General features: G+C 43.6%; 1 protein-coding gene across 1 annotated transcript in view; it reads right to left on the bottom strand.

Moving 5' to 3' along the window:
- The window catches only part of LOC127619537 (gamma-aminobutyric acid type B receptor subunit 1-like), a 139,514-nt gene extending 119,224 nt beyond the window's left edge, over window positions 1-20,290 (bottom strand). The window contains exon 1 of the mRNA XM_052092386.1: window positions 20,220-20,290. The gene's annotated coding sequence lies outside the window, so the exon portion shown is untranslated. The remainder of the gene's footprint in view (window positions 1-20,219) is intronic.
- Between the last annotated feature and the right edge of the window lie 2,703 nt (window positions 20,291-22,993).

Genomic DNA, 22,993 nt, shown 5'->3' with positions numbered 1-22,993 from the left:
CGCACTAAAGCGATGTCTATCCAAGCCAAATAAGCTGCTGCCATTGCACAAAGGCTGATACTATTAAACATCACTTGCACCTAATCAGAAATATTTATACATGATTTTGCCTCACTAATGCTTACATTTTTCATAAAGTCATAAAGATTTAAATAATTTATTTTCAGTTTATATTCTGAAAGCTTCATGTTTAAAAATGTGTGTTTTATTTATTTAAATAAAAAATAAACCATGAAGGCTACAGTGCATTACTTAAATAGATCAAATGCCTTGGTGTATTATTATTTTATTTAAACTTCTTTAGAATGACAGATCAAGTGAATTACCATTAAAATAACAGAAGCATTAACCTGTTTCAAACAAAAAGCCAGGGGCTTAAAATCATTTTAAAAGATCATTATGATAATTAAAAGCTTTTATAGACTATGGAGATGAAGGGATGACACATTTTTTGTTTATAGAAACAGATTGCAGTTGCTGAAGTTATAGATTGTGAAATTAAAGATGTGACATTGTTTGTGTTTTTCAGGTAGCCTAGACTTCAATGACATGCTATCGAACTAGAACAAAGACAAACCAAAAACACATGGACATAATACCCTCTTGAGATATCTTAATCTTATATAACCAATCTTCTCAACATAAGAGAGGTTTTATTAGCTTTTTTTACTAGATAATGAGCACAGGGAGTCATAAAATAATTTAAATCAATACAAAACAGCCTAAAATTGGTTCTTGAATCAGTAACCTTGCATTTGTGTATATGAAAATGACCACACAAAATTAACACTTTTAGCATGTCATCCATCATATTTACCCCAGTATCCAAATTTAAAAACAATACAGATGTAACCTGTAAAATAAAAAGCTTATTATAATTAAAAAAAAACAGCATTGATTTTTCTTTCCAGAAACCCTTTACATAGTCACGTTCAAAAAAGATTAAAAAAAAAAAAAAAAGCATTACAAGTACATTTTAAAATAAACCTTCATTTTGTTGGGCAACAAAAACCTGTTTATAACAGCCCAAGAATTACTTACAAATACAAGAGGGTATTCCAATTTCCATTTGAGGAAAGCTTTAGATCGACAGCTGTTATTTTGTGTAAGGTTTTGTATAAACTCATAAATTGTTACATATAGTGTTTTCAAGCTCCATACCTCCAATGGATAATTTAGGTATTTCACAAATTAGGAAATTATAACTATGTTGAGATCTAATTAATGCAATCATTTTGGTGAGATGCATTTAACTACCCTAGAATAAACTTTTGGAGATGTATTCACTTCTGACATTTCAACAAATTCTCTATAAGAATAAATCTCACCATAATTTTTCATCAAGTCCAAGATAAAAACTATACCGTTATCAAACCAATCCTTTGTATATTCCTGAGCAGTATATGTTAATCACTCCATATTATACTTAATATATGCTTAAAGGCCATTTGACATGCTTCTAATGCTTGTTTATGAAATTTAGCAAGCTTAATGGGGAATTTGTTACACTTAAAATCACAAGACAATAGGTACTTTAAACTGCCACATTTGTAAAAAATTAATTTTGGTATATAAAACTATAAAGAGTGATCATCGGCAGCTAAACAGTGTTTAATCCATTTAATTTTATAAACGTGATTAGGAGTACTAAAATCCAGAGCATTCACACCTCCATCTAAGTTGCTTCTTATCATTGTCTTTCTTTTAACATATTCAATTTTATTTTCCCATAAATATTTAAACAGTAAAGAATTAATGGCTGAATAAGGTCTTAAAATCAACATATAGAGACAGGGCAGGGTATACTATCCTGGATATGCCCTCAGCTTTTGAAATAAGGACACGTCCACAAAGTGATACATTTCTCTGAAGCCAACAATTAAACACATTCTTCGTTTTGTTCAACCGTTGTGAAAAATTATCTGTAATTCTATCGTAAACTTACTTGGTTATTAAAATGCCCAGATACCAAACAGAGTTCCCCTTCTGTCACTCACTCGACGTTGAATCGATTGTAGTGACACAAGGGGTCTCTTCTGAGAGCCTCATGTACCTCTGAACTTCAGAAAAGGCCAATGTCAAGTTGGCAGACAGAATTTGCAAGCTCCGCCCCCGGACTGATTTTTTTCTTCGGAGCTGAGCGGTTGTGCAACAGCAAAGCTGAGTTCACCACTGTTCCACTCACCTCTACTGGCGATAAGCACTGCTGTTGGATCTAAGGCACATTCCAGCGGCTTTCTCCTCTCTAAACGCTGTGCAGTCCACACCCCTGGGTGCTTCAACAGCGCTTTCATTGCGCTCTCCTCCTAAAAAAAGAGTTTATTTCCTCTAAAAGAGTTTGAGTTTCCACTCATAAAAGAGCAATACACAGCAGGCGTTGAACATCCTTATCAGGACGCGTCTTTTTCAAGATGCCCTTCCGCCTCTGTGTAGTTCATGGATGCGGTCGAATTCTCTCAACTTCTGACGGTCATAAAAAGCTGTCTCGTGTGCCTGGGCTGCGATCACATGCAGGCAGCGTTTTATGGTTCATGATCTCATTGCGAGAACATAGCCATGGCAACATTGCGGTCGCGGCTTTCTTTTCTCACGCGAGAAGCCACATCAGCCGCCCCCACGCATTGTTCCTTTTTCCTACGGGATTGAGGACGACCCAGCTGGCGTTGAAGGCGATTCAGGGATGGCGACGGGCTTGGTTTCGCCGTGTAAATCCCCACGAACCACCCACCCCCTGGCACGCTTGCTTGCTTCCATCTGAACTCGGGATAGTGGGGCTCACCTCGCGGCCAGCCGGCATTCTCCTTCGAGCCCCCCGGAATTGGATGACGATTTCGCGCTGCATCGGAGAGCATCACAGCAACGTCTGATCATCTGGGCTGCCAACTTCGGGTCTGCTCGTCCAGTCTGAGCCTGATGCACGGATATCTGCTATGCTTTCCCGGGCCGCCGCGAGCACGAGGTGGACTGGAAAACTCCGTCCCCCTCACGGCTACTTGATCAGTTCCTCCGGCCAGGGCGCCGCTCATAGCCACTCCCCCCACGGTACCTTTCTTCCCGGAAGTGCATGATGAGCCAACGAGTTCGTGGAGGGCACCTTTTACCTCCTCACTCATCTGCTCTCAATACCCTGGACAGTGGAGGAGGTTGGTTACATGGAGGTCCCTCAGGTGGGCAAGGTTGTTGCTTTCCACTTGTGTCCCGAGAACGCCGCATGGAGCTTGGACGTCGCTATCCAACCCATCGCACTATCAGTACAAGGTCCTACCCGTCGGCCCGTCCCTTTCCCCTTGTGTCTTCACCAAGGTCGCAGAGGCAGCCCTTGCCCTACTACGTGAAGTGGGCATCCGCATAATCGATTACCTCGACGACTGGCTCATCCCAGCACACTCTCGAGAGTTACTATGTGCCCACAGGGACAAGGTGCTCGCGCACCTCAGCCGTTTGGGGCTTCGGGTCAACTGGGGAAAAAAGCAAGCTCTCTCCGGTTCAGAGCATCTCTTTTCCCGGCTTAGAGTTAGACTCAGACTCAATATCAGCGCACCTCACATCTGAGCACGCGCAGTCAGCGGTTCCTCTCAATTCCCCACCACGAGTCAAGTGCTCCGTGCTGGGCTTGGGCTCCACAGGTATAGTTCCCGCTTCAGGCAACTCCCTGTGATGTATTTTCCACAATACGGCCCCCCTGTTGGTAGGACCCATGTCTCCCTTGGGCAGTCCTCACTGCCCCCGGTCGCCGTGTCTGTAGCAACTCCTCCCTTGTCAGGCAGGATCTACGACTGCACCATGTCCACGGGTGGCTTAACAACCCCTGTATGTATTAGTCACAAGTTACCTCCAAACCTACCTTGTCTCTGCAGGGCCTTTTTCCCCCTGAAAGAGTAGGAACGGAAAAGGATGCCTTCCCCGACGTGTCTATAGTGTTAAGATAGCCCCAGCCGCTTTTTAACTCTATGATGAGAAACATAGAAAGAGAAAAGGCGCGGCTGGCCGGCTGGCTCCCATACAAGTCATGTCGCCTGTTCCCGTATGGGTGCTGGAAACCTAAGAGCGGTATACAACACCTTTCATTGGGGGCGTAGGGGAGGGTTACGTGAAGCCGACCCAGCTGCTTCTAGCACACAGCAGCCTACTTGCACCTGGCTCAACAGTTACATAACACGGGTAGTGCATGGTGTTTTGAAGTGGGACCCCTTGTGAGACTACAATCAACACAACGTCGAGTGAGTGACAGAAGGGGAACATCATGGTTACTGTTGTAACCTCCGTTCCCCGATGGAAAGAACGGGATTTTATGTTCCCCATGCCACGTCACTATCCCTACCACTGTAATGCGCCGTAACCTTATTCTCGGCTCTTCAGTGAAAACCTGTCTGAACTTCGCTCGCCCGCTCCCCTTTATACCCGTATGTCTGGGGGCGGGGCATGCAAATTCTGTCTGCCAACTTGACATTGGCCTTTTCTCAAGTTCAGAGGTACGCGAGGCATTCAAGCCACTTGGCCCTAGACCTAATGAGCGCACCTTTAGCATTTTCTGCATAAATATTATTTAGCCGCTGCCTTGGAGAGCATAACAGCTGCGCCGGATGCGAATAACTCACCTGGACCACCACCTTTGGGTCACCGCCCAGTCTGAGCCTGACGCACGAAGGTCCGCTATGCTTCCCTGGGCTTAATTGGTTCTGCGGGCATGTGTGCCGCTCGCAACCGCGCCCCCCGGGTCCCTTCCCGGATGTGCATGACGAGCTGAGCAAGCCCAGCTTCCTCGCTCCTCCGCTCTCGCTACCCTCGGTGGTAGAACGGTCCCAGACCGCTCCCCCCTGCACGCCATGGCCCCCTCCTGCAAGTCCACCGGGCCAGGGCACTCCAAAATCTGCATTTGGGTAGTCCTGTTCTTGACGTGCTGCAGGAACTGCACTCAAACAGGCGATGGCCACTCCATGGTCCAGAAACGCAACGATGGACAGGCAGTACAGGAGGCAGACAAAGCACGCTTTCTCAAACGCCCCCGTCTCCCAGTTCCGTCCATTCGGCGACGCCACTTGACGACTTCGCCCAGCAGTCCTCAGTGGTGAAGAAACAGACGAAGGCTATTTTCACACATCTTGCCCTGACGCAAACCTGCCGCCAGGGGCCATGCCCTGTCTGCTCGCCGAGGGCTCCCTCCTGCGGCTTTCAAGGAAGAAAGAAAGTGGTGCTCCGCCTCAACTAACAAGTGAGTGGGCCCAGCTCTCAGCCCCAGCGTCGAGCTTCCCGCAGAAGTCTCACGGACCTCCTTGAGGACCCAGAAGGCTCCCAGGCGCCCCTGAGATGACCGACCCAGAGACCGAGACAGTAGCTCCGGAGCTGGTAAGACCACTCCGTTCCCTGGTGGAGGGCCAGAAGGAGAATTTTTTGTTAAATTGTTTACACACTATAGAGCTATTTCCTTGTTGTCTCTGGGTCACCTGGCCCGCAAATGCCGTTCTCACGGCACTCTGCTTTCAGGCCTCAACAGTCCCGGCTTCCCGGACGTGGTGCCCCCGCCCTCAGGCCCACGACTGTTCCCCGGCCGGCTGGTTCAGATGAGTTCAGAGGACGCCAGCGTCGGACCTCCTCCTCAGTCATGAACCCGCCCCCCGCCGGGTGCGTGGAGCAAGGTAAGTGCTTTGAGTTTGCTCTCAGCACCAGAGCCTCGGGATGCCACGTTGCCCCCCGATGCCGCGTTACCTGTTCCGTACCGCTGCGAAGCCCCGCCGGGTACGTCCAAAATTCTCGTCCCCTTGGTGCCCCTAACACGGAGCTTAGAGGCGTGGCTATCACTGCCCAACCTGTCGCGATGGCTGCACCGGACCATTCGACTCGGTTACGCAATTCAGTTTGCCAGGTCTCCGCCCCCCTTCGTGGGCGTTCATTTCTCCGCAGTGCACGACAGACACGCTCAGTCCCTGCGCGAAGAAATCGCCTCCCTTTTAATCAAGGACGCGATAGAGCCTGTCCCTCCAACCGAAACGAAGAAGGGTTTCTACAGCCCTTACTGTTGTACCCAAGAAAGGCGGCAGTGTATGACCGATCTTGGACTTGCGAGTTTTCAATCGGACCTTGTCCAAACTCCCGTTCAAAATGCTCACCCATAAACAAATTCTATCTGGTGTCCGGCATCTAGTTTGGTTCGCAGCGATGGACCTGAAGGACGCGTACTTCCACGCCTCGATTCTCCCTCGAAATCAACCCTTTCTGCGGTTCGCGTTCGACGGCCAGGCGTATCAGTACAAAGTCCTCCCCTTCGGCCTGTCTCTGTCCCCTCGCGTCTTCACGAAGGTCGCAGAGGCGGCTCTTGCCCCGCTCCGAGGAGCTGGCATACGCATACTCATTTACCTCGACGATTGGCTCATTCTGGCCTCCTCGCGGGAATTACTATGCACACACAGAGACCAGGTGCTCAAGCACCTCCGCCGTTTAGGGTTTCAGGTCAACTGGGAGAAGAGCAAGCTCACCCCGGTCCAGAGCATCTCTTTTCTCGGTTTGGAGTTAGACTCAGTCTCAATGACAGCACGTTTCTCCAACGAGTGTGCTCAGTCAGTGCTGAAATGCCTCGCTTCCTTCAAGCCAGGCGCCGTGGTCCCTTTAAAACGTTTACAACAGCTCCTGGGGCATATGGCATCCTCCGCGGCGGCCACGCCGCTGGGGTTGAAGCATATGAGACCACTTCAGCACTGGCTCCAGACTCGAGTTCCGAGAGGAGCATGGCACCGCGGCACGCACAAGGTGAAAGTTACCACTACCTGCCGCCAAGCCTTCAAACCCTGGACAGACCTCTGCTCTCTAAAGGCAGGAGTGCCCTTGCAGCAGGTGTCCCGACGTGTTCTGGTTACGACCGACGCTTCCAAACTGGGTTGGGGTGCCGTTTGCAACGGGCACGCAGCCGCAGGCCGGTGGAACCGAGGCCCGCTGCGCTGGCACATCAACTGCCTAGAGCTGCTGGCTGTTTTTCTTGCCCTGAAGAGGTTTCTTCCGTTAATTCGCGGCAAGCACGTCCTAGTCAGGACAGACAGCACCACGGTAGTGGCCTACATAAACCGCCAAGGCGGAGTACGCTCCCTCCACATGTCACAGCTCGCCCATCGTCTCCTCCTTTGGAGCCAGCAGCGACTCAAGTCACTGCGCACCACTCACATCCCCGGCAACCTCAATGTGATAGCGGACGCGCTATCAAGGCAAAGCTTGCCCGGCGGAGAGTGGAGGCTCCACCCCCAGTCGGTTCAGCTTATTTGGGACAGGTTCGGCAAGGCCCAGGTAGACCTGTTTGCCTCCCAGGAAACCTCCCACTGCCCGCTCTGGTATGCCCTCACAGAAGCTCCCCTTGGGACAGATGCTCTGGCGCACAGCTGGCCCGCGGGGCTGCGCAAGTATGCTTTTCCCCCAGTGAGCCTTCTTGAACAGGTGCTATGCAAGGTCAGGGAGGACGAGGAGCAAGTCACTCTGGTGGCCCCCTACTGGCCCAACTGGACATGGTTCTCGGATCTCACACTCCGCACGACAGCCCCTCCCTGGCGAATTCCCCTGAGGAAGGATCCTCTTTCTCAGGGACGGGGCACGCTCTGGCATTCGCACCCAGACCTCTGGAACCTCCACGTCTGGCCCCTGGATGGGACGTGGAAGATCTAGCCGGCCCACCACCGGCCGTCATAGACACTATCAACCAAGCCAGAGCCCCTTCGACCAGGCATCTCTACGCCCTAAAGTGGTGTCTGTTCGCAGACTGGTGTTCTTCCCAAGCCGAAGACCCACAGAAGTGTGCGGTTAGGTCAGTGCTCATGGTTCTACAGGAGAGGCTGGAGAGGAGGCTGTCCCCCTCCACCCTCAAGGTGTATGTCGCCGCTATCGCGGCCCACCACGACACGGTAGACGGCAAGTCTCTTGGTAAGCACGACTTAATTGTCAGGTTCCTAAAAGGTGCCCGGAGGTTGACTCCCTCCCGGCCTAACCTGTTCCCCTCCTGGGATCTCTCGGTTGTCCTCACGGGACTCCAGAGACCCCCCTTCAAGCTGCTAGACTCAGTTGGACTCAGGGCCCTCTCTCTCAAGACCGTCCTGCTGATCGCGCTCGCCTCCATCAAGAGGGTTGGGGACCTGCAAGCGTTCTCTGTTAGCGACTCTTGCCTGGAGTTCGGTCCGGCAGTCACTTCGTGATCTTAAGGCCGCGACCGGGCTATGTGCCCAAGGTTCCTACCACACCCTTCAGGGATCGGGTAGTGAACCTGCAAGTGCTGCCCCGGGAGGAGGCAGACCCAGCCTTTTCACTGCGGTGGCCAGTACGTGCTTTACGTATCTATCTGGACCACTAGACGCTCTGAGCAGCTCTTCATCTGCTTTGGGGGACAGCAGAAAGGGAACGCTGTCTCCAAGCAGAGACTCGCCCACTGGGTTGTCGACGCCATTTCCTTGGCTTATCACACCCAGGCCGTGCCCCCCCCTTGCGGGTCCAAGCTCACTCCACCAGGAGTGTTGAGTCCTCGTGGGCACCGGCTAGGGGCACCGCCTTAGCAGACATCTGTAGAGCAGCGGTACCTAACACTTTTGCGAGATTCTATAATCTCCAAGTTGAGTCAGTATCGTCCCGTGTTTTCTCAGGTCAGAGCCCGTACAACTCGGTAGCACGCTGACGATCTGACTGGGTGAACCGCTTGCGCCTAGCGCCCTTTCCCCCTAACCAAGGGAAAACAGTGCGCCTCTGTTCCCAGGAGATCCCATTTTTTGGGCCACTGGTTGACTCCTCCCTAGCCCTCGCGGGTACGCAGTTCAGCGGAGGAACTCGCCGACCCAAACCACTGCGGGTACCGCAAGCTACCCTGTACTGGTATAGGTGCTCCACAGGTAAGGCCTCCTGTTCGGATTCCCCCTGTGTGTAATGCCACGGTACTGTCCCCTCACGAGCTGACTCCTGTGTCTCCCTTAGGCAGTTACGAGGCTGGATCTACCACCGCACCAACTTTTCCACATAGGTCCTAAGTATAGGCCATCTGATGTATTTGCCACTAAAATTTGCCTCCCCTCCCGGGTAGGTGTGGCCTCCGCAGGGTCTTCTCCACCCTGAATGAGGGCTAAGACCCCCTTTCCTCAATGCATGTAAGAGCCCCGGCCGTAGTTGCTCTATGCGAGAAACATAGAGAGAAAAGAGGCCCAGCCAGGCTGGCCCGTTCCCATGTTGGCGGCCATCACCTTGTTCCCCCCTCCAGGGTAACGATAAGAGTCTGATGGCTTAAATGGGGCATTGGGGAAGGGTACGTGCAGCCTGATACAGTTGGTCATTCTGCACGTAAGAATACCTGCTCGCTCCTGTATCAGCAGTTCACGTACACGGCTCAGCGCATGGCACTTTTTAAGTGGACCCCTAGTGTCGCTTCTCTGACACAACGTGGAGAGAGCGACAGAAGGGGAATGTCTAGGTTATGTATGGAACCTCCGTTCCCTGATGGAGGGAACGAGACGTTGTGTCTCCCCTGCCACGTTGCTGAGCCGAGCCACTGTTGTGGCCGGACCATTTCCGGCTCCTCAGAAAAATCCTGAATGAACTCCCGTATTTGCGCTGCTTAAATACCCGTATGTCCGGGGGCGGGACATGCAAATACTGGTTGCCAACTCTCATTGGCCTTTTTGCATAGTTCAGAGGTGAATATCGGCGCTCAAGAGAGACCCCTAGTGTCGCTTCTCTGACACAACATCTCGTTCCCTCCATCAGGGACCGGAGGTTACATACGTAACCTAGACGTTCTGTTGAGTGGATGATTGGGTAAAATATTAGCGAATTTGCCGTTTTGTACCGGGGAGGAAAAAAAGCTCTCAAAAAGTTTATTTAAATTTTTTTTGAACAGTCCATATGTCGTTACAAGAGCATACAAGTTGAGGAATTAAGACATCGAAAACAAGGTATTCACAATTAGGTTTATAAGTTCAAAATTTTGCACAAATTTCAGCAAGAGTCAAAACAGTTAACCTATACTGACGCCATCTTATAATAATAATAATAATAATAATAATAAATTGTATTTGTAAAAAGCACTTTAAATTTTAAGGAAATATCTCAAAGTGCTACATGTCTGATCCTAAGAACAATATCTAGACATTCTTAAAATCCATAAGATCTGCTAAAAAGTAATGTTTTAATCCCTTTTTAAAAGTCTCGATGGTCTGTGGTGACCTCAGATGGTCTGGGAGGTCATTCCAAATCCGGGGAGCGGCAGAGCAAAAAGCGCGATCGCCCATTGTGCAGAGTTTAGTTTTTGGTATTAAGAGCCGGTTTGAGTTTTGTGATCGGAGGGATCGTGCTGTAGAAACAGGGGTAAGTAGCTCTTTCAGGTAGGGGGGTGCGTTTCCATAGATGCATTGGTGAGTGAGGAGTGAAACCTTGTATTCGATCCTAGCAGAAACGGGAAGCCAGTGAAGCGTGTGGAGGATGGGAGTGATGTGTTCATACTTTCGCACTCTCATCAGGATCCTTGCAGCGCTGTTCTGGACGTACTGTAGCTTTTGCAGACTCTTGTTAGGGATCCCGATGAGAAGAGTGTTACAGTAGTCCAGTCTAGAGGAGATGAAAGCGTGAACCAGTTTCTCAGCATCAGCTAAGGTAAGTGTAGAACAGAGTTTTGCGATATTTCTGAGATGATGAAAGGAGATCTTACAGAGATTTTTGATATGGGCTTCAAAGGTGAGTTGTGGGTCAAGTCTCACACCGAGATTGGTAACTGTTATGGAAAGGGGAATGTCTTGGCCAGAGATAGTTATACCGGAAAGTAAGGATGACTGAATTTGTTGCGAGGTGCCAAAGAGAATTGCATCAGTTTTGGAACTGTTTAGTTGGAGAAAATTCTGTTTCATCCACACCTTTATCTCCTCGAGGCAGGCAGTGAGTGTTAGAGACGGAGTTGATGTTGGCAATGCTGCAGTTGGTTGTGGATTGGATTTCATGTACAGTTGTGTGTCGTCGGCGTAGCAGTGAAAAGACACTCCATGGCGGCTGATGACATGTCCGAGTGGCAGGATATAAATGATAAAGAGAATGGGGCCAAGAACCGACCCCTGAGGTACTCCGCAGGTAACTGTGTGTTCCCGGGACCTTGATTTTCCAAGCGAAATGTACTCTTTTCTGTCCGTCAGATATGAATTGAACCAGTCCAGGGCTGTTTCAGTAAGTCCGGTGGTTTGATGCAGCCGGTCGAGTAAAATGCCATGATCCATAGTGTCAAAGGCAGAGGACAGGTCGAGCAATATGAGAAGGGAAGGCGAGCCAGCATCAGCTGCCATTCGTAGGTCATTTGTGACTCTGACGAGCGCTGTTTCTGTGCTGTGTGCGGAAACCAGATTGGAACTTTTCGAATAGGTGGTTGTTTTTGAGGTGGTCCTGGAGATGAATGGCAACAACTTTTTCCAAAACTTTTGAGATGAAAGGAAGATTAGAAATTGGCCTATAATTTGATAATATATCAGGAGCAAGAGTGGGTTTTTTCAGAAGTGATCTGATTATGGCGGTTTGTAGAGCAGATGGAACATCGCCAGACAGGATAGACTGGTTTATTACAGTGGTAATTAAAGGGCTTAGGATAAAGGAGTTTGCTTTGACTAGAACAGTAGGAAAAGGGTCGAGGGCACAGGTGGTGGGTTTCATCCTTTTGATGAGCTTCTCAACCTCCTGATTCAAGATTTCTGGAAAGCATTTCAGGGGCTGAGTGATTGCAAGCTGTGAGTGTACAGATGGGGCCGATTGGATTGAGGATCCATGAATGGAAGAGCGGATTGAGTCTATTTTTGTTTTGAAAAAGTCCAGTAAATTATTGCAGTGCTCTTTTGTGTTTTCCGTGAATGAGTGGGTCTGTGGTTTTAGAAGATAATTAATGGTTGAGAACAGCTGCTTGGAGTTTCCAGGACTGTTTTTGATGATATTAGAGTAAAATGACGACCGTGCCTTTCTTAGCGACTTTGAGTATTTTTTTTTTGGTGTTTCCGGAAAGCTTGTTGGTGGACGGTGAGACCAGTGGATTTGTATCTCCGCTCGATGGCCCGCCCAGATGCCTTCATTTTCCGTAGCTCACTGGTATACCAGGGGGCTGTTCGGTAGAAGGTCACTAATCTAGTTTTGACTGGTGCTTGGATATCTAGGAGGCTCTTAAGGGTGTTTTTGTAATAGTCCACAGGGTCCATGACTGGTGAGCAGTTAACAGAAAAGAGATGCTGAAGGTCGGTTGCCAAAGATTCTGGGTTGATGTTTTTTAGATTTCTAAAGCAGATTTGGCGCTTAGGCTTGATGAGGGCGGACGGTGAAGACATCATCATCGAAATGACCTTGTGGTCAGAGATGCCCAGATCATAAACCCGAAGATTGCTGAGATGGTCAGAGTTTGTAATAACCAAGTCGAGTGTGTGACCCCTAGTGTGAGTGGGGACATCGACAAGTTGAGTCAGATTAAAACAGTCCAGTAATTGAAGGAATTCTGCTGCAAAACGACAGGTGGGGGAGTTGACATGGATATTCATATCTCCAAGAATTATGATATTGGCAGACGTAGTACAGAATGTTGTCAGAAGTTTAGACATTTCTGGGATGAAAGACGGGTTCAGTCTGGGTGGCCGGTAAATGAGAAATATTGTTGTGGAGAGAGGGGGCTTGCATTTAAAAGCGAGGTATTCAAAAGAAGATAACTCGGGCATGGTGATGGTGGACAGGCCCAGATCGCTTTGATGGATGACAGCCAGACCACCGCCACGCCCTGTATTGCGGGCTTTCTGTAGATAACAGTAGCCAGGAGGACAGGTCTCATTTAAAACAGAGAAAACATCTGGTTTGTGCCAAGTTTCTGTAATGCACACCAGATCCAGACATTTATCCAGAATATGTTCCTGTATAAGGCAGGATTTATTTGTGATGGATTGCGCATTGAACAGTTCAAGCGTGATGGTAGATGGAACAGTGTGTCTCTGTATTGGCCGGAGTAGACTGAGATCCACTCCACGTTTTCCCTCCCGATCCGTGCTCAGCGTTGTCGTAGAAACTCCAGCGCCACCCACTCTGGGAAGGGTAGCGCCCTGATGGCGTGTTGGAGGTGGGACAGGGCGCGCACCAGACCAAAGGGATGGAATGCCGTGATCAGACCAGGAGAAAACAAACTTTCTGCCGCAGCTCCTGTGAGTGTAGCGCGGCCGACGAAGCAATCCGAGTTGTTTAATGACTGGTATGCATGATGGAACGTTGCAGCCGTTAAAACTCCTCAGTTGGGTGACGGAATACTCAAACATTGTGTCAGTCACGGAAAACGGCCCGGTGTCCGGCCACAGTGCCCGTGCTGAGCAGAGGAGAGCCGCCAGACTCAACAGAACCCCGCAAACATCAACAACAGCCTGGTCAGGAACCCCTCGACGGCAAGAAGCGATGCACAGACACAGGAAAAACTCCGGGCGAAGGTAAACTGGTAAGTTGACATCAGCTGGAATCGGCGAAATCCGTACAGACACATCCATAAAGTTTGCACTCGTAATTACTAAACGTAGTAGTACTGGTCAATAAACATACTGTATAGCCTGGTTAGATAGCGACAATTGTTGCCACAAGGATTTTCGGTCGGAGAAGCGGCGAACAAACAACGCCAGCGTCCTCTCCTCCCAACCTCCCAATCGTAACTTAAAATGCACAGTCCTTTAAAGAAACCATCTTGGACCGTAAGTCAAAGGAGCTATTAATGAGCCCTTCGGTTTGGAACGACCCTTCAACATGGCAGTCACAACTGTTCCCCTTCGGAGGTGGATGTATCCCGTTTGGAACACTGGGTGAATGAGAGGAGGAGTAATGTCATGCTTTGATGCACAAGTGTAAGATAATTAGGATTTTCTTAAATTTTTTCTTTGTCTTAGTAAAATTAAGCCCAGCATTTGACGAAATATTGGGAAAATAAGACCTGTCATTTGTGGTAAAAGGTTATTATGTTTAAACACTATTTTTAAACTGCCTTTGTACATTTGTACAAATGCTAGGACAATTCAACTTGTTCTGGTCGTGAACGAATGCTTTCGGTTCAGTGCAATTACTTGAAAGACTGTCATTTGGCGCCATCTGCAGGCGAATCTGTACGAATCTTTTTAATGAATAGAATAAAAGAATCGAGTCTCTGAAATGAATCAAAATCACCACCAATAGCTTGTAGACATATGGGCCGCTAGTATTAGTATTTATATCTCACATTTTAAAAAGCATCTCATACAAAGTGATTCACAAAAATGATAAAACAACAATGAAAAACAAAACAAAGGTTGAGTAAAAGAATTAAAGGCACCAAAAATAAAAGTGTTGGTAATAAAAGAGATAAAAATGAACAAATAGGCCATAATATGGAAATATGCAAGAAAGCCTAGTTAAAATAATTAATTAAAGCAATGTTGTCACATGACCTCACTATTTTGTTTAATATCTGCAAGTCTCATCCTGTTATCATATCGAGAAAACAAAAATGTTTTATTTGACTTTCTGATCTAATTTTGTGTTAAAATGTATTATTCTTTGTCAGTCCATTCAAATAATGGGTTAAGAAGAAGATTAAATTGTTTTCAAAATATTGTAGTTGACCACACACCATCTTCTGTTTGTTCTCTGCCTTCCATAAAGAAAACCATTAGTGTCCAACTCAACATCTACTTTAAAGAAACCAGCTATTCAGATTCACATAGATGTTAATAGTGGAGGTGTAGCAGTTCAGATAAGATAATAATGACAAATCACACATAATTCTTTCAATTGTGCTTTGCTGTTATACATTTGTAGGCCTATTCTAAAAGTATTCTGAATACATTACTTTTTTATGTGATGCATTTGTAATACTTTACTGAATACATTTAAGAAAAAGTATTTAATATTCAGTCTAGAATACTTTCTTAAAATATTCTGCCCAACCCTGCACACAGCTTTGGAAAACATTTTGAGAACTGCAATTTCTCAAACAACTGCAATACTTATTGTTTACCACTAGGTAGAGCACTATCCCTTTAAACATGTGATCCAGCAATACGCTAAGGTAATGGCGGCCACCGCCATTAGTGTTGCCATGGTACCACAATTTCAGTAGTCAGTACTAATACCAGTGAAGTTTCATGGTTCTCGATACCAATTAATTAGCAAAAATATGCTACTGAACACACCACTTTAGTTATTTTTAATTATTCAATAATTATAGTTTAATTATTATTATTTTCCAAAACTTTCCAGCACATTTGTAAAAGTTTAATTTAAGTTAATCATCAAAATTGTGTCTAATCAATTAATTCTTAAAACTTTTAACAAGTGAAAATATAACTTTTCAACAAGTGATTGCATTTTTTTTTTTTCTTTTTGCCAAACTTTTATTTGTATTGTCTTGTTGTGATACTTTGATTAATTATTATTATTATTATTATTATTATTATTATTATTATTATTATTATTATTATCATAATCATTATTATTACAGTTAATATTACATTTTACTACACAGTTGTAATATATTTCTGTTCAATTTCTTAAATTTCAGGCATCTAGAATTTATTTTGAATCGTGCTTTTATTATGACGTGTTGCCGGATGCTTCACTTTACCGGATAAACGGTTCGTGATATGGTTCAGTGTGATCATTGAATACTTTTAAGTATTTTTTATTTATTTACAATTTAAACCATTTATAATATCATTGTAGAAAGTATAAAGAAAAAAAGGGGGAACAATTTAAAGACAATACAAACAGCATTATGTTAAATTGTACAAATTAAAGATCTTTACAAATATTTTTGCTTTTTACAAAGCTTAATCATGTTTTAATATCCCTGTAAGTCTATAAAAAATAGGTTAATATTGGGTTTCCTTTCTGACCATTTTAACTTATGTAAAAATAATCTATTTGTTTACAATAAAAGAAGAGTTAACATCTTTGTTATTGTGATGAAAATAAATAAAACATAGTTTTTTTCAATGGAGAAATTATAATTAGTTTTTCTGCACATAAATTGAGCAACATCTGGGAGTATTATTGCTTCTGCACATAGATCTGATATTGCTATTATTACATTTTCTAATATCTACACCTTCTAGAGGAATACAAGTTATAAAGTCTTATTTTATCTGATAAATTCCTGAACCACAATCTTACACCTCCAGGGATGGATCTCAATACTTTTTCAAACTCTTTGTGACTAATGGAATTACCAAAACGGTTAGAAGAAGAAGAAGAAGCCTTTATTTTGTCACACATTATACAATTGCATACAGTGAAGTTCTTTTTTGGCATATCCCAGCTAAGCTGGGGTCAGAGCACAGGGTCAGCCATGATTCAGCATGCCTGGAGCAGATAGGGTCAGTAACCCAGAGCCTTAACCGCTGAACTCTGTTGTTTTAAATGCAATATAAATAAAGCTGAGATTAAGGTGCAGATGCAGAGCATGTGTTCAAAATAAGCCTGTGAGCATTTTAAAGCTATCCTGTGTCAGTCATACTCCCCGCTGGTACCGGATAGTGTCGGTGCTTGGTACTACAGAAACACTGGTACTGTTACATCTTTTTTTAATTTAGTTTTGACTTTGTACCGAAGTACCGGTAATTTTGACAACACTAGCAGCCATGATGGAAGCCAATGTCTTTTCCTAAAGCCATTGAACCAATGGCTTGGGTAATTTAGCCTCTACAACTTGCCATTCCTGCCACTGTAATTTAATAAGAAGGCGATATATATAATATGCCCCAGTTCGCAGGAAACCCACGCATAGTTAAAACTGCCTTCGCAGGGGCTGGCAGAGCCCGTTTTAATCACAGACTATATACAAATGTAACCCTGCATAGTACAATCATTCAAGCCTCTAATCTGTGTAAATGTCTGCGTCTCCCTCAGGCTAACAGTTTTGCCAGGGATTTGCTGTCAGAAAGAAAGAGCGACATTGCTGTAGCCTGTTATTATGGCCCGGTTCACCTACAGTGTCAGCAGCTAATTATAGTCATCACCAAACCTTGCGCCCAGGAGCAGGAGAGACCAGCACGATTGTGTGTTTGTGTGTTTGTGTGTACGTGTGCTTGTGTGTGAAGGTATATTTATAGGTGAAAAACATGAGCAGCATTATCAAACTCAAATCCTGCCATTGGCTAGTTGTTTGTAGCTTTTAAGAGACCCTATAGTGATTGAAATGCCAATTCTATACTGAACGACAAGCATTCTGGCATTTTATGTAACTGCAAACTATTCATGAAGACCAAGTACGCACTGCAGCTAAATACGTAAGTCTTAACTCCTCGTCCCCTTACAAAACATTTGCCACTCATTATTTTCACATGCAAATGAGCTTGTGATTCTCCATAAATGTTTGCCAGAAGTTTTCAATTTTTTACCGCTAGTGGTGAACTTGCAGCAAACCTTTTGCAACAATGAACAATTTTGCCGCAAGTTTGCAGCAAATCTCATTTGCATTTGAAAATATTTGCCATGTACTCTCGATTGTTGTAAGGGTGAGTTTTTGATTCTGTTCTGTAAGGGTATGGGTCCGTTTAACAACTGAATATTTATTAAGTGAAGCCGACTAATGAGTTTAGCTAGATTTGCACTCTGTAATTATTATTATAATAATAATTATTTTGCTAATTGCTAAGTGAAAGTTTTGCGTTCCCTCGCAATTTTCTTTTTGGTTCCGTCGCAACAGCTTTATCCATCCCTCACAAAAATTAACCATTGGTTTACTACAGTAACCATATATGTTTACTGTAGTAAAACCATGGTTAATTTTCACAACAGAGCTATTGCAAGGGAATGCAAAGCCTGTTGTCAGGGTACTCAAGCTATTGTACAGATCCATACCTCTAGATATCAGTGCAACATAAACACAAATTTTACTATTGATTCACTGCACTTTTCTTATTTTTCAGGGCGGCGGTTAACAGAGGGGATGAGTTTAGAGACATGACGCCTCTGAGAGGGTTTTAGGTAAACAGTAAAGGTTCAGGTATACTTTGTTTTTCCACATGCTACTCCGTCTTGTGTCAAAGTTTACTCATTTGATCGCAAGCCCATTGGGACATGCACTACAACTGCTTTGTGGTAATCCTTTAGCACAGTCAACAGCAGGTGCATGCGTCGACGACACGCAAAGACACGCCCTGCCTCCGAAATTGCATACTATCAAGAGTATGTACTGTATTTGGTGAAGGATGCACTTCTAGTTTAGTGTAGTTTGGACACCCCAGGGCTACAGCCATCAAGTTCATCGCCTTTAAAAATACATTTCAGGACAATTACTTTTAGAGTCCAGATATTTGTTTAATTGCTGGTCTGTGAACAAATGCAGACATATGTCTTTGGCTGTTACATTGCGTTTGGCTGTTTTTTCACCATCTCGCACCATGAGTGCTGCGTAATTGTTGTGTTAATTATTTATTTATTTATATTTAAACAAAACCCTTTTATTCCCCCTTTTGCAGACTTTTACTCTGACTTGTACATGTAGTTGTCATGCACCCAAACTAACATTGTGTATGTGGCCAAAAAGATTTATAATGACAGATCAGGAGATATACCTTGACAACAGCAATTCCACAAGCAGATTTAGCTGTTCAACAGGCCACTGAATGAGACTGTTATTCATGATGGGATTATATACTGTATGTGAGGATTTATGTACTTATTATAGCTGTCAGATATCTAATAGTGTTGATATTGTGTTTCATTAACCAATCAGCTTGAGCAAAGCAGACTAGCTAAGCTTGTCATATTTGAGATAGGAAGGATGCAGTTAGAGCTGGATGGAAAGGACGTGAGAAAAAATTTCATTCCAGATGCTGACTGATGTGACCAGTTAATAAGACCTCAAACACTCCCAGAATATAAACACACTGCCTCTTACACCAGAGAATGGATGTACACACACAACACACACAGACAATTATCACTATTAAAAAAATATATAATTTTAACAGAAAAAGAATACAAATTTACTTCAATAAAATTGTTTAAATGTAAGTTACCTTAACATAATTGTTTGAAAATCATATTAAAATGAACAGGATGCTACTAGTAATTTACAGTATTATAATATTTGAAAGACCTTACTTATGGTGAAAAGAAAGACATTTAAATAAATGTACTTTTATAGAAATATACACTTTAAAATGAATGAGTTCCCTTATAATATATGGTCATAAGGAGTAAAGGAATGTTTCTACTTGACGTATTATAATATATTATATTTTATCAACTTTTTTATTTCATATAATTATTTTGTAATATTAATATGTACATTGGGGTGTTTTATGTTTCATTTGATGTTTCTTAGATATTATTTATTCAAATTTTTTCATTATTTTAGTTCTGTGTGTTACCCTGATGGTGTTTTGATTTTGTGTGGGTAACACTTTGCACTGTCTTTACATGTTTATTAGTTATGGTTCATGGAAATGTCAGTTTTGATAAGATCAGCAGTTACAGAAATACTCAAACCAGCCCATCTGGCACCGACAATCATCCATGCGATTATCTAATCAGCCAATCATGTGGCAGCAGAAATGTCAGTTTTGATAAGAGCTTCTATCTCAGTTGGTAGAGCAGGTCGGCTGCTAATCGCAGGATTGGTGGTTCAATTCCTGGCCCACAAAACTCCACATGCTGAAGTGTCCTTGGGCAAGACACTGAACCCCAAGTTGCTCCCAATGGCAGGCTAGTGCCTTGCATGGCAGCTCTGCGGCCATTGGTGTATGAGTGTGAGTGTGAATGTGTGTGTGAATGGTTGAATGGGACACAGTGTAAAGCGCTTTGGTAACCTCGAAGGTTAAAAAAGCACTATATAAGTGCAGACCATTTACCATAAGGGCTTCTATTTTACCGCCTGTACTATTATGGTTGTTAACAGTATATTATTCTATACCTTTAAGTACAAAGCATATATAAGTAGTTCAAGTAAGTTGGTATATTAACATTATATGATTTAATGCTCTACATTTATGAACTATACAGGCATCAATATGCCATCCCGTAATGCCTATAAATTGTCACTGTATTTCTGCCAGTATTTATTTTAGATTCAACTGGATTTTGATTTTTATTAAACCACAGGAATTACAACAAAAAATAAGAGATACACAGGAAATGAGCATTACCTGAAAAGTTTCAAAAATAAATCTGCACACAAAGAAACCATAATGCTAACAAAACACAAATACCTCTAAGACACAAGCTCATACACTGGCTGCCCTCTCTATTACCTGCGGTCGTATTGCGTGAGGCCACAGTGAGGGAGAAAGACACAAGGAGATTCAATAGAGCAAACAAGAGGCCCATTCTTCCACCTGCAGAAAGAGAGAAACAATTGACATTATAAGAAGAGGAACGGCCGAGTGTAAAAACTATGGCTGAAGAGTGACTGTTTAAGGGAATAGTTCAGTTAAATATTAAAATTCTGTCATCTTTCACTCGCCATCATGTCGTTCCATACCCGTATGGTTTTCCTTCTTTTGTGGAACACCGAAATTTGGAAGATTGTTCCGGTCGTTCATTTCCATGTAATTTCAATAAATGGGGATTGAAGATTTCAAGCTTAAAAAAAGATGTAAAAGCACTATAAATGTATCTTAAAAGTAGTCCATATGACTTTTATGTGCTGTAATTTGTCTTCTGAAGCTATTCAATTGATTTTGTGAGAAACAGACTGACATTTATATAGTTATTCAGTGATAAACAAGATCAAACTGGTTTTGTGAACTGAATCAACCAATTGATTGAATAGATCCGACTCAAAAGAACAATTTGTACTTGAACCAAATATTGCTCCCTCTCTCATGAACTCAAGTGAACGTGCCAACGAGCGGTTTCAGTGAATAACAACTTACATTACAGACTTTTCATCACACAAATGTATTGTATGGTTTCGTATGACAAAATATTATATGGTGCACGATTCATGTTGATTACATTTAAGATACTTTTATGTTTTTGCATCCTTTTTGAAGCTTGAAAACTCTGGTCCCAATTCATTATAATTCCATGGACAATGGCTGTTTTTGACAGAATACTTTTCAATATGTCTTCTTTTGTTTTCCACAGAAGAAAGCATAAAATCGTGAACACAGAAAAGGATGACAGAATGTAATTTGTTTGATGAACTATCCCTTTAAGGGTACGAGATGAGTGTGAGAGAGGTTTCTTATGGATGGGGGTACACAGTGCATGAGCAAAAGATATGAAAGAGGTGGAGGTTCAGAGAAGGAAGTATGGGTGAGAAGGAACAGATCAGAAACAGCACAAGCGGACAGACGGCCCTTTTGAAATTTCTGAACAGCTGATCTCCTCTTCTAGATTCACAGTTAGTCTACCACGACCATCCAAATGAGTCACTCCAGGCAGAGTGCCTTCCCTTACTCAGCCCACAGACCTGCTTAATATCTGCATCAAGGTGCGAGCGCTGCCCAGCAATCCCCCTTCAATATTCCCTTTCCACCCAGCTGCTTTCTGACTCAGACTCCAGCAAGCACTGCAGTCAGTGTAGATGGGGGTGGACAAGATGAATGATAATCACTGGCAAATTTATGTTTATTGGTGTTGTTTTGACCAGAGTGTAACCTGGACCAATATAGAGAGTCATGGTGGCTGATTGCCAACAGTATATATACACCGATCAGCCACAACATTAAAACCACCTGCCTAATATTGTGTAGGTATTGTGCATCTCAGACTGAGATCATATTCTTCGCACCACAATTGTACAAAGCGGTTATCTGAGTTACTGTAGACTTTGTCAGTTCAAACCAGTCTGGTCATTCTCTGTTGACCTCTTTCATCAACAAGGCATTTCCATCTGCAGAAATGTCGCTCACTGGATGTTTTTGGTTTTTGGCACCATTGGGAGTAAACTCTAGAAAATCTCTAGAAAACTGTTGTGTGAAAATCCCAGGAGATCAGCAGTTTTTGTGCCGAATTATCTACAGTAATTGCTGTGTACAATTGTGGTGAGAAGAATGCTATTCTGAGATGCAGGTTGGCGCTGTTTTGGCGGCAAGAGGGAGACCTACACTATATTAGACAGGTGGTTTTAATGTTGTGGCTGATCACTGTATATATATATATATATATATACACAGTATTGTGCAAAACTCTTAGGCACATATGATATTTAACAAAATAAATTTGTCATAAGATGGAAATTTATGTCTTCAGCTTTACTGTGTCAATAGGAAATATAAATGTTAGACCCACAAACATTACTTGTGCAAATAGAAAAGATAGAATAGAAGAACAGGGAGCCCTGCAACAGATGCCATGTCCCCTACAAAGCCCCCTCTGAACATTGTGTCAGTCTGAGATTACAGAAAGAGACAGAAGCAATTGAGACAGCCGAAATAGATAGAAGAACTGTGGCGAATTCTCCAAGAATCTTGGAAGATCCATTTTCTTATAATTGATAGAATCATTTTAACAATATAAATATTTAAATTGTACATTTTTATTGTTTATTATTATTTTTAATTATCACAGTTTTAAACAAGTCATAATTTGTATTTTTATAATAGATTTTAATATTTTAATAATGAAAGTCTGGGACAATGCTAAAACAGTAAATTCTACACAAAGAAGGCATTTGAAATGTACCAAAAATAAATAATGAGGGCCTGGTAAAAAGTTTCCAATTCAGTTTTAATGAGAGAATTTGTTTTAATAAAAATAAATGGAACGTGAAAATGCCCAAAGTGTGCCAATGGCAATAGTAATAATTGACCAGACCTTAACAGTATTTTGCATTATTTTTTCATAAAACAATTGCAAAAAATTTTTATATTTTTGTCCCTATTCTGGATTTATTAGATATTTTTTCCTTTATGGCACAGGTTATTGTCCCTGGCAGCATCGTATGCGAGATGAGACAAAAACATGAAGCTAATTATTTTTCCATTTTTGAACCTTAATAAAATAAATATTCCACATATTTGTCACCACATGAAGTAATGCAGCTATACGTCATATGGTAAATTGTCCACTCAGGTAA

Source organism: Xyrauchen texanus, chromosome 26, assembly GCF_025860055.1.
Source record: "Xyrauchen texanus isolate HMW12.3.18 chromosome 26, RBS_HiC_50CHRs, whole genome shotgun sequence".
In the NCBI taxonomy this organism is placed as follows: Eukaryota; Metazoa; Chordata; class Actinopteri; order Cypriniformes; family Catostomidae; genus Xyrauchen; species Xyrauchen texanus.
Note: the sequence above shows the minus strand (reverse complement) of the source record. Positions and strands in the feature narration are given on the sequence as shown.